At 41.8% G+C, this 12,033-nt stretch overlaps 1 long non-coding RNA gene across 1 annotated transcript; it reads left to right on the forward strand.

Annotated features, from left to right (window-relative positions):
* Positions 1 to 5,446: 5,446 nt before the first annotated feature.
* LOC115183962 (uncharacterized) lies at positions 5,447 to 6,197 on the forward strand. The gene is made up of 2 exons (XR_003874138.1): positions 5,447 to 5,910; positions 5,953 to 6,197. It is a non-coding gene; the product is annotated as an uncharacterized LOC115183962 (long non-coding RNA).
* Positions 6,198 to 12,033: the final 5,836 nt, after the last annotated feature.

The raw sequence follows: 12,033 nt of genomic DNA on the forward strand, positions 1-12,033 counted from the left end.
CAACTAAACACAACATTACCAACCTGCTACAACATTACCAACCTGCTACAACTAAACACAACATTATCAACCTGCTACAACTAAACACAACATTACCAAACTGCTACAACTAAACACAACATTATCAACCTGCTACAACTAAAAACAACATTATCAACCTGCTACAACTAAACACAACATTACCAACCTTCTACAACTCAACACAACATTACCAACCTGTTACAACTAAACACAACATTACCAACCTGCTACAACTGAACACAACATTACCAACCAGCTACAACTAAACACATTACCAACCTGCTACAACTAAACACAACATTACCAACCTGCTACAACTAAACACAACATTATCAACCTGTTACAACTAAACACAACATTATCAACCTGCTACAACTAAACACAACATTATCAACCTGCTACAACTAAATACAACATTATCAACCTGCTACAACTAAACACAACATTACCAACCTGCTACAACTAAACACAACATTACTAACCTGCTACAACTCAACACAACATTACCAACCTGCTACAACTAAACACAACATTATCAACCTGCTACAACGAAACACAACATTACCAAGCTGCTACAACTCAACTCAACATTACCAACCTGCTACAACTAAACACAACATTATAAACCTGCTACAACTAAACACAACATTATCAACCTGCTACAACTAAACACAACATTACCAACCTACTACAACTAAACACAACATTACCAACCTGCTACAACTAAACACAACATTATCAACTTGCTACAACTAAACACAACATTATCAACCTGCTACAACTAAACACAACATTATCAACCTGCTACAACTAAACACAACATTACCAACCTGCTACAACGAAACACAACATTACCAAGCTGCTACAACTCAACTCAACATTACCAACCTGCTACAACTAAACACAACATTATAAACCTGCTACAACTAAACACAACATTACCAACCTGCTACAAGTAAACACAACATTATCAACCTGCTACAACTAAACACAACATTTCCAACCTGCTACAACTAAACACAACATTACCAACCTGCTACAACTAAACACAACATTATCAACCTGCTACAACTAAACACAACATTATCAACCTGCTACAACTAAACACAACATTACCAACCTGCTACAAGTAAACACAACATTATCAACCTGCTACAACTAAACACATTACCAACCTGCTACAACTAAACAATACATTACCAAACTGCTACAACTAAACACAACATTACCAACCTGCTACAAGTAAACACAACATTATCAACCTGCTACAACTAAACACATTACCAACCTGCTACGACTAAACACAACATTATAAACCTGCTACAACTAAACACAACATTACTAACCTGCACAACTAATAAACATTACCAACCTGCTACGACTAAACACAACATTACCAACCTGCTACAACTAAACACAACATTACCAACCTGCTACAACTAAACACAACATTACCAACCTGCTACAACTAAACACAACATTACCAACCTGCTACAACTAAACACAACATTATCAACCTGCTACAACTAAACACAACATTACCAACCTGCTACAACTCAACTCAACATTACCAACCTGCTACAACTAAACACAACATGACCAACCTGCTACAACTAAACACAACATTATAAACCTGCTACAACTAAACACAACATTACCAACCTGCTACAACTAAACACAACATTATCAACCTGCTACAACTAAACACAACATTACCAACCTGCTACAACTAAACACAACATTACCAACCTGCTACAACTAAACACAACATTACCAACCTGCTACAACTCAACACAACATTACCAACCTGCTACAACTAAACACATTACCAACCTGCTATAACTAAACACAACATTATCAACCTGCTACAACTAAACACAACATTACTAACCTGCAACAACTAAACACAACATTACCAACCTGCTACAACATTACCAACCTGCTACAACTAAACACAACATTATCAACCTGCTACAACTAAACACAACATTACCAACCTGCTACAACTCAACACAACATTATCAACCTTCTACAACTAAACACAACATTATCAACCTGCTACAACTAAACACAACATTACCAACCAGTAAAACTAAACACAACATTACCAACCTTCTACAACTCAACACAACATTACCAACCTGCTACAACTAAACACATTACCAACCTGCTACAACTAAACACAACATTACCAACCTGCTACAACTAAACACAACATTATCAACCTGCTACAACTAAACACAACATTATCAACCTGCTACAACTAAACACAACATTATCAACCTGCTACAACTAAATACAACATTACCAACCTACTACAACTAAACACAACATTATCAACCTGCTACAACTAAACACAACATTACCAACCTGCTACAACTAAACACAACATTACCAACCTGCTACAACTAAACACAACATTATCAACCTGCTACAACTAAACACAACATTATCAACCTGCTACAACTAAACACAACATTATCAACCTGCTACAACGAAACACAACATTATCAACCTGCTACAACTAAACACAACATTATCAACCTGCTACAACTAAACACAACATTATCAACCTGCTACAACGAAACACAACATTACCAACCTGCTACAACGAAACACAACATTACCAACCTGCTACAACTCAACTCAACCTTACCAACCTGCTACAACTAAACACAACATTATCAACCTGCTACAACTAAACACAACATTTCCAACCTGCTACAACTAAACACAACATTATCAACCTGCTACAACTAAACACAACATTATCAACCTGCTACAACTAAACACAACATTACCAACCTGCTACAAGTAAACACAACATTATCAACCTGCTACAACTAAACACATTACCAACCTGCTACAACTAAACACATTACCAACCTGCTACAACTAAACACAACATTACCAACCTGCTACAACTAAACACATTACCAACCTGCTACAACTAAACACATTACCAACCTGCTACAACTAAACACAACATTACCAACCTGCTACAACTAAACACAACATTATCAACCTGCTACAACTAAACACAACATTATCAACCTGCTACAACTAAACACAACATTATCAACCTGCTACAACTAAATACAACATTACCAACCTACTACAACTAAACACAACATTATCAACCTGCTACAACTAAACACAACATTACCAACCTGCTACAACTAAACACAACATTACCAACCTGCTACAACTAAACACAACATTATCAACCTGCTACAACTAAACACAACATTATCAACCTGCTACAACTAAACACAACATTATCAACCTGCTACAACGAAACACAACATTATCAACCTGCTACAACTAAACACAACATTATCAACCTGCTACAACTAAACACAACATTATCAACCTGCTACAACGAAACACAACATTACCAACCTGCTACAACGAAACACAACATTACCAACCTGCTACAACTCAACTCAACCTTACCAACCTGCTACAACTAAACACAACATTATCAACCTGCTACAACTAAACACAACATTTCCAACCTGCTACAACTAAACACAACATTATCAACCTGCTACAACTAAACACAACATTATCAACCTGCTACAACTAAACACAACATTACCAACCTGCTACAAGTAAACACAACATTATCAACCTGCTACAACTAAACACATTACCAACCTGCTACAACTAAACACATTACCAACCTGCTACAACTAAACACAACATTACCAACCTGCTACAACTAAACACAACATTATCAACCTGCTACAACTAAACACAACATTATCAACCTGCTACAACTAAACACAACATTATCAACCTGCTACAACTAAATACAACATTACCAACCTGCACAACTAAACACAACATTACCAACCTGCTACGACGAAACACAACATTACCAACCTGCTACAACTAAACACAACATTACCAACCTGCTACAACTAAACACAACATTATCAACCTGCTACAACTAAACACAACATTATCAACCTGCTACAACGAAACACATTATCAACCTGCTACAACTAAACACAACATTACAAACCTGCTACAACTAAACACAACATTACCAACCTGCTACAACTAAACACAACATTACCAACCTGCTACAACTAAACACAACAATACCAACCTGCTACAACTAAACACAACATTATCAACCTGCTACAACTCAACAAAACATTATCAACCTGCTACAACTAAACACAACATTATCAACCTGCTACAACTAAACACAACATTACCAACCTGCTACAACTAAACACAACATTATCAACCTGCTACAACTAAACACAACATTATCAACCTGCTACAACTAAACACAACATTACCAACCTGCTACAACTAAACACAACATTACCAACCTGCTACAACTAAACACAACATTACCAACCTGCTACAACTAAACACAACATTACCAACCTGCTATAACTAAACACAACATTACTAACCTGCTACAACTAAACACAACATTACCAACCTGCTACAACGAAACACAACATTACCAACCTGCTACAACTAAACACAACATTACCAACCTGCTACAACTAAACACAACGTTACCAACCTGCTACAACTAAACACAACATTACCAACCTGCTACAACATTACCAACCTGCTACAACTAAACACAACATTATCAACCTGCTACAACTAAACGCAACAATATCCAACCTGCTACAAGTAAACAAAACATTACCAACCTGCTACAACTCAACACAACTTTACCAACCTGCTACAACATTACTAACCTGCTACAACATTACCAACCTGCTACAACTAAACACAACATTATCAACCTGCTACAACTAAACACAACATTACTAACCTGCTACAACTAAACACAACATTACCAACCTGCTACAACTAAACACAACATTACTAACCTGCTACAACTAAACACAACATTACCAACCTGCTACAACTAAACACAACATTACCAGCCTGCTACAACTCAACACAACATTACCAACCTGCTACAACTCAACACAACATTACCAACCTGCTACAACTAAACACAACATTACCAACCTGCTACAACTAAACACAACGTTACCAACCTGCTACAACTAAACACAACATTACCAACCTGCTACAACTAAACACAACATTACCAACCTGCTACAACTAAACACAACATTACCAACCTGCTACAACTCAACACAACATTACCAACCTGCTACAACTCAACACAACATTACCAACCTGCTACACAGAGAGGAACCAAGCATAAATACATGACTTTTTCCATTGATTGAAAGTAGCTGTCACTGCAGGGGGATGTCTGCACTGCGCGGAGTTTGTAGCCATCTTTTAATTTTCTTTTCTCCTTCGTGTGAGAACATCGATAATACTAGACCCATCTGTTGTTTATTCTCTTGAATGACCTGTACAGACCAGGGTCTGTACCGACCCCGAGCTGGACTGAGGGGTTTTATACAGACCAGGGTCTGTACCGAGCTGGACTGAGGAGGTTTAATACAGACCAGGGTCTGTACCGACCCAGAGCTGGACTGAGGAGGTTTTATACAGACCAGGGTCTGTATCGACCCAGAGCTGGACTGAGGAGGTTTTATACAGACCAGGGTCTGTACCGACCCAGAGCTGGACTGAGGAGGTTTAATACAGACCAGGGTCTGTACCGACCCCGAGCTGGACTGAGGGGTTTTATACAGACCAGGGTCTGTACCGACCCCGAGCTGGACTGAGGAGGTTTAATACAGACCAGGGTCTGTACCGACCCAGAGCTGGACTGAGGAGGTTTTATACAGACCAGGGTCTGTACCGACCCAGAGCTGGACTGAGGAGGTTTTATACAGACCAGGGTCTGTACCGACCCAGAGCTGGACTGAGGAGGTTTTATACAGACCAGGGTCTGTACCGACCCAGAGCTGGACTGAGGAGGTTTTATACAGACCAGGGTCTGTACCGAGCTGGACTGAGGAGGTTTTATACAGACCAGGGTCTGTACCGACCCAGAGCTGGACTGAGGAGGTTTTATACAGACCAGGGTCTGTGATCAACCAAGATGGAAGAGGAACGACTCAAACATCCGAATCTTAGTGACAAGGTTACCGTGGAAACAGAGGAGAGGAACTGACTTGTCTAAGTAACTAATATTTAAAAAATAAGTGTTATGTAAAGTTGTCATTGTCTATTTGTTGAAGCGTAAAGAGAGAAACACCAGATGTGATGATGTGTGTTGTTGGCCTGTCAGGGATTGATTGGTTGATTGATTGATTGATTGGTTGATTGATTGAACGAACTTTGGTTCCAAAGGTAAGGTAGGAGCAGATGGTAGGGCGAGGCCTCTTTCTATTGGAGAACCCAGCCTTGTATCTATCAGTCCCACCACCACCCATTACACCAACTACCCTGTAGAACCCAGCCTAGTATCTATCAGTCCCATTACACCGACTACCCTGTAGAACCCAGCCTAGTATCTATCAGTCCCACCACCACCCATTACACCAACTACCCTGTAGAACCCAGCCTAGTATCTATCAGTCCCACTACCACCCAGAACACCGACTACCCTGTAGAACCCAGCCTAGTATCTATCAGTCCCACTACCACCCAGTACACCGACTACCCTGTAGAACCCAGCCTAGTATCTATCAGTCCCACTACCACCCAGTACACCAACTACCCTGTAGAACCCAGCCTAGTATCTATCAGTCCCACTACCACCCAGTACACCAACTACCCTGTAGAACCCAGCCTAGTATCTATCAGTCCCACTACCACCCATTACACCAACTACCCTGTAGAACCCAGCCTAGTATCTATCAGTCCCACTACCACCCAGTACACCAACTACCCTGTAGAACCCAGCCTAGTATCTATCAGTCCCACTACCACCCATTACACCAACTACCCTGTAGAACCATCAGTCCCACTACCACCCATTACACCGACTACCCTGTTGAACCCAGCCTAGTATCTATCAGTCCCATTACACCAACTACCCTGTAGAACCCAGCCTAGTATCTATCAGTCCCACTACCACCCAGTACACCGACTACCCTGTAGAACCCAGCCTAGTATCTATCAGTCCCACCACCACCCATTACACCGACTACCCTGTAGAACCCAGCCTAGTATCTATCAGTCCCACTACCACCCATTACACCAACTACCCTGTAGAACCCAGCCTAGTATCTATCAGTCCCACTACCACCCAGAACACCGACTACCTTGTAGAGCCCAGCCTAGTATCTATCAGTCCCACTACCACCCATTACACCAACTACCCTGTAGAACCCAGCCTAATATCTATCAGTCCCACTACCACCCATTACACCGACTACCCTGTAGAACCATCAGTCCCACTACCACCCATTACACCGACTACCCTGTAGAACCCAGCCTAGTATCTATCAGTCCCACCACCACCCATTACACCAACTACCGTGTAGAACCCAGCCTAGTATCTATCAGTCCCACTACCACCCATTACACCAACTACCCTGTAGAACCCAGCCTAGTATCTATCAGTCCCACTACCACCCATTATACCAACTACCCTGTATAACCCAGCCTAGTATCTATCAGTCCCACTACCACCCATTACACCAACTACCCTGTAGAACCCAGCCTAGTATCTATCAGTCCCATTACACAGTCTAGTACAGTAGAGGGAGACTTAGTAAGACCCTAAAACCTTCTCACTAATCCACAACAATGACCAGGCCCCTGAGAGACTTAGTAACTAATCCACAACACTGACCAGGACCCTGAGAGACTTAGTAACTAATCCACAACAATGACCAGGCCCCTGAGAGACTTAGTAACTAATCCACAACACTGACCAGAACCTTGAAAGACTTAGTAGCTAATCCACAACACACTCTATGTGAATAAGGTGCAATTCGACCAGAGCTCTATGGGAATAAGGTGCCATTTCACCAGAGCTCTTTGGGAATAAGGTGCCATTTGACCAGAGATCAATGGGAATAAGGTGCCATTTGACCAGAGCTCTTTGGTGATAAGGTGCATTTGACCAGAGCCCTTTAGGAATAAGGTGCCATTTGACCAGAGCTCTATGGGAATAAGGTGCCATTTGACCAGAGCTCTATGGCAATAAGGTGCCATTTGATCAGAGCCAAATGGGAATATATAGAGGTTTCTCTATAGCTCAACACACAGCCCCTCTAGTTGTTTTAACATCTCTCTATCTGTCCAGTCTCCTCTATATAGAGGTTTCTCTATAGCTAAATGTTCTCAGCACTTCATACACTACATTCGGAAAGTATTCAGGCCCTGTGACTTTTCCCACATTTTGTTACGTTACAGCCTTATTCTAAAATGTATTTCAAACTTTTTCCCCCCTCATCAATCTACACACAATACTCCATAAACAAAAACAAGTTTTTAGAAAATTTTGCCCCCAAAAAATGTAATATCACATTTACATAAGTATTCAGACCCTTTACTCAGTACTTTGTTAAAGCACCTTTGGCAGCGATTACAGCCTCTAGTCTTCTTGGGTAGGATGCTACAAGCTTGGCACACCTGTATTTGGGGAGTTTCTTCCATTCTTCACTGCAGATCCTCTCAAACTCTGTCAGGTTGGATGAGGAGCGTCGCTGCACAGCTATTTTCAGGTCTCTCCAGAGATGTTTAGATTGGGTTCAAGTCCAGGCTCTGGCTGGGCCACTCAAGGACATTCAGAGACTTGTCCTGAAGCCATTCCTGCGTTGTCTTGGCTGTGTGCTTAGGGTCGTTGTCCTGTTGGAAGGTGAACCTTCACCCCAGTCTGAGGTCCTGAGCGCTCTGGAGCAGGTTTTCATCCAGGTACTTTGCTCCGTTCATCTTTCCCTCAATCCTGACTAGTTTCTCAGTCCCTGCCACTGAAAAACATCCCCACAGCATGATGCTGTCACCACCATGCTTCACCGTAGGGATGGTGCCAGGTTTCCTCCAGACGTGACGCTTGGCATTCAGGCCAAAGAGTTCAATCTTGGTTTCATCAGACCAGAGAATCTTGTTTCTCATGGTGTGAGAGTCCTTCAGGTGCCTTTTGGCAAACTCCAAGTGGGCTGTAATGTGCCTTTTACTGAGAAGTGGCTTCCGCCTGCCTTGATTGGTGGAGTGCTGCAGAGATGGTTGTCCATCTTGAAAGTTCTCCCATCTCCACAGAGGGACTCTGGAGCTCTGTCAGAGTGACCATTGGGTTCTTGGTCACCTCCATGACATTTCTAAAAGCCTGTTTTCACTTTGTCATTATGGGCTAGTCTACTCTACAGCAGTCCTCCCCATTTACTAGTCTACTCTATAGCAGTCCTCATTTACTAGTCTACTCTATAGCAGTCCTCATTTACTAGTCTACTCTACAGCAGTCCTCCCCATTTACTAGTCTACTCTATAGCAGTCCTCATTTACTAGTCTACTCTATAGCAGTCCTCATTTACTAGTCTACTCTACAGCAGTCCTCCCCATTTACTAGTCTACTCTATAGCAGTCCTCCTCATTTACTAGTCTACTCTATAGCAGTCCTCATTTACTAGTCTACTCTATAGCAGTCCTCCTCATTTACTAGTCTACTCTATAGCAGTCCTCCCCATTTACTAGTCTACTCTATAGCAGTCCTCATTTAATAGTCTACTCTATAGCAGTCCTCCTCATTTACTAGTCTACTATATAGCAGTCCTCCCCATTTACTAGTCTACTCTATAGCAGTCCTCCCCATTTACTAGTCTACTCTATAGCAGTCCTCATTTAATAGTCTACTCTATAGCAGTCCTCCTCATTTACTAGTCTACTCTACAGCAGTCCTCCTCATTTACTAGTCTACTCTATAGCAGTCCTCATTTACTAGTCTACTCTATAGCAGTCCTCCTCATTTACTAGTCTACTCTATAGCAGTCCTCATTTAATAGTCTACTCTATAGCAGTCCTCCTCATTTACTAGTCTACTCTATAGCAGTCCTCCTCATTTACTAGTCTACTCTACAGCAGTCCTCCTCATTTACTAGTCTACTCTATAGCAGTCCTCCCCATTTACTAGTCTACTCTATAGCAGTCCTCATTTAATAGTCTACTCTATAGCAGTCCTCCTCATTTACTAGTCTACTCTATAGCAGTCCTCCTCATTTACTAGTCTACTCTATAGCAGTCCTCCTCATTTACTAGTCTACTCTATAGCAGTCCTCAACATTTATTAGTCTACTCTATAGCAGTCCTCATTTACTAGTCTACTCTATAGCAGTCCTCATTTACTAGTCTATTCTATAGCAGTCCTCCTCATTTACTAGTCTACTCTATAGCAGTCCTTCCCATTTACTAGTCTACTCTATAGCAGTCCTCATTTAATAGTCTACTCTATAGCAGTCCTCCTCATTTACTAGTCTACTCTATAGCAGTCCCCATTTACTAGTCTACTCTATAGCATTCCTCATTTACTAGTCTACTCTATAGCAGTCCTCCTCATTTACTAGTCTACTCTATAGCAGTCCTCATTTAATAGTCTACTCTATAGCAGTCCTCATTTACTAGTCTACTCTACAGCAGTCCTCCCCATTTACTAGTCTACTCTATAGCAGTCCTCATTTAATAGTCTACTCTATAGCAGTCCTCCTCATTTACTGGTCTACTGCTATAGTACCAGGACCCTACTGCTATAGTACCAGGACCCTACTGCTATAGTACCAGGACCCTACTGCTATAGTACCAGTACCAGGACCCTACTGCTATAGTACCAGGACCCTACTGCTATAGTACCAGGACCCTACTGCTATAGTACCAGGACCCAACTGCTATAGTACCAGTACCAGGACCCTACTGCTATAGTACCAGGACCCTACTGCTCTAGTACCAGGACCCTACTGCTATAGTACCAGTACCAGGACCCTACTGCTATAGTACCAGGACCCTACTGCTCTAGTACCAGGACCCTACTGCTATAGTACCAGGACCCTACTGCTATAGTACCAGGACCCTACCGCTATAGTACCAGGACCCTACTGCTATAGTACCAGGACCCTACTGCTATAGTACCAGTACCAGGACCCTACTGCTATAGTACCAGGACCCTACTGCTATAGTACCAGGACCCTACTGCTATAGTACCAGGACCCTACTGCTATAGTACCAGGACCCTACTGCTATAGTACCGGGACCCTACTGCTATAGTACCAGTACCAGGACCCTACTGCTATAGTACCAGGACCCTACTGCTATAGTACCAGGACCCTACTGCTATAGTACCAGGACCCTACTGCTATAGTACCAGGACCCTACTGCTATAGTACCATTCCTGCTTTCTCTTGTTCTATTCCTGTTCCCCTGTTCTAAAGCATTCTAGTGCTTTTCTCTGTTCTATTCCTGCTTTCTGTTCTATTCCTGCTTTCTCCTGTTCTATTCCTGCTTTATCGTGTTCTATTCCTGCTTTCTCCTGTTCTATTCCTGCTTTCTCCTGTTGTATTCCTGCTTTCTCCTGTTCTAAAGCATTCTAGTGCTTTTCTCTGTTCTAGAGTTATTTCTCATGTTCTCTTCCCATTCTGTCTGCTGTCATCTTAAAAGGAGGAATAATATGTATTTACTGTTTTCTACAGCGAAACTATGATGTGAGTAAATAAGGTGCCTAATGTCAAAGGGGATAATGTCATGTTTAAGCAGACATAGGAACCCTAATGTCATGTTATGAACAGACATATGACGCCTAATGTCATGTTAGGAGCAGACAAAGGACCCCCTAATGTCCTTGTTGAGAAGACTTAGGAACCCTAATGTCATGTTATGAACAGACATAGGACGCCCTAATGTCCTTGTTGAGAAGACATAGGAACCCTAATGTCATGTTATGAACAGACATAGGATCCCCTAATGTCCTTGTTGAGAAGACATAGGAACCTTAATGCCATGTTATGAACAGACATAGGATCCCCTAATGTCCTTGTTGAGAAGACATAGGAACCTTAATGTCATGTTATGAACAGACATAGGATCCCCTAATGTCCTTGTTGAGAAGACATAGGAACCCTAAGTACAGAACTCAGAACATGGAATGAAGACAGGAAACTGAAC

This window comes from Salmo trutta, unplaced genomic scaffold (assembly GCF_901001165.1).
Source record: "Salmo trutta unplaced genomic scaffold, fSalTru1.1, whole genome shotgun sequence".
Taxonomy (NCBI): domain Eukaryota; kingdom Metazoa; phylum Chordata; class Actinopteri; order Salmoniformes; family Salmonidae; genus Salmo; species Salmo trutta.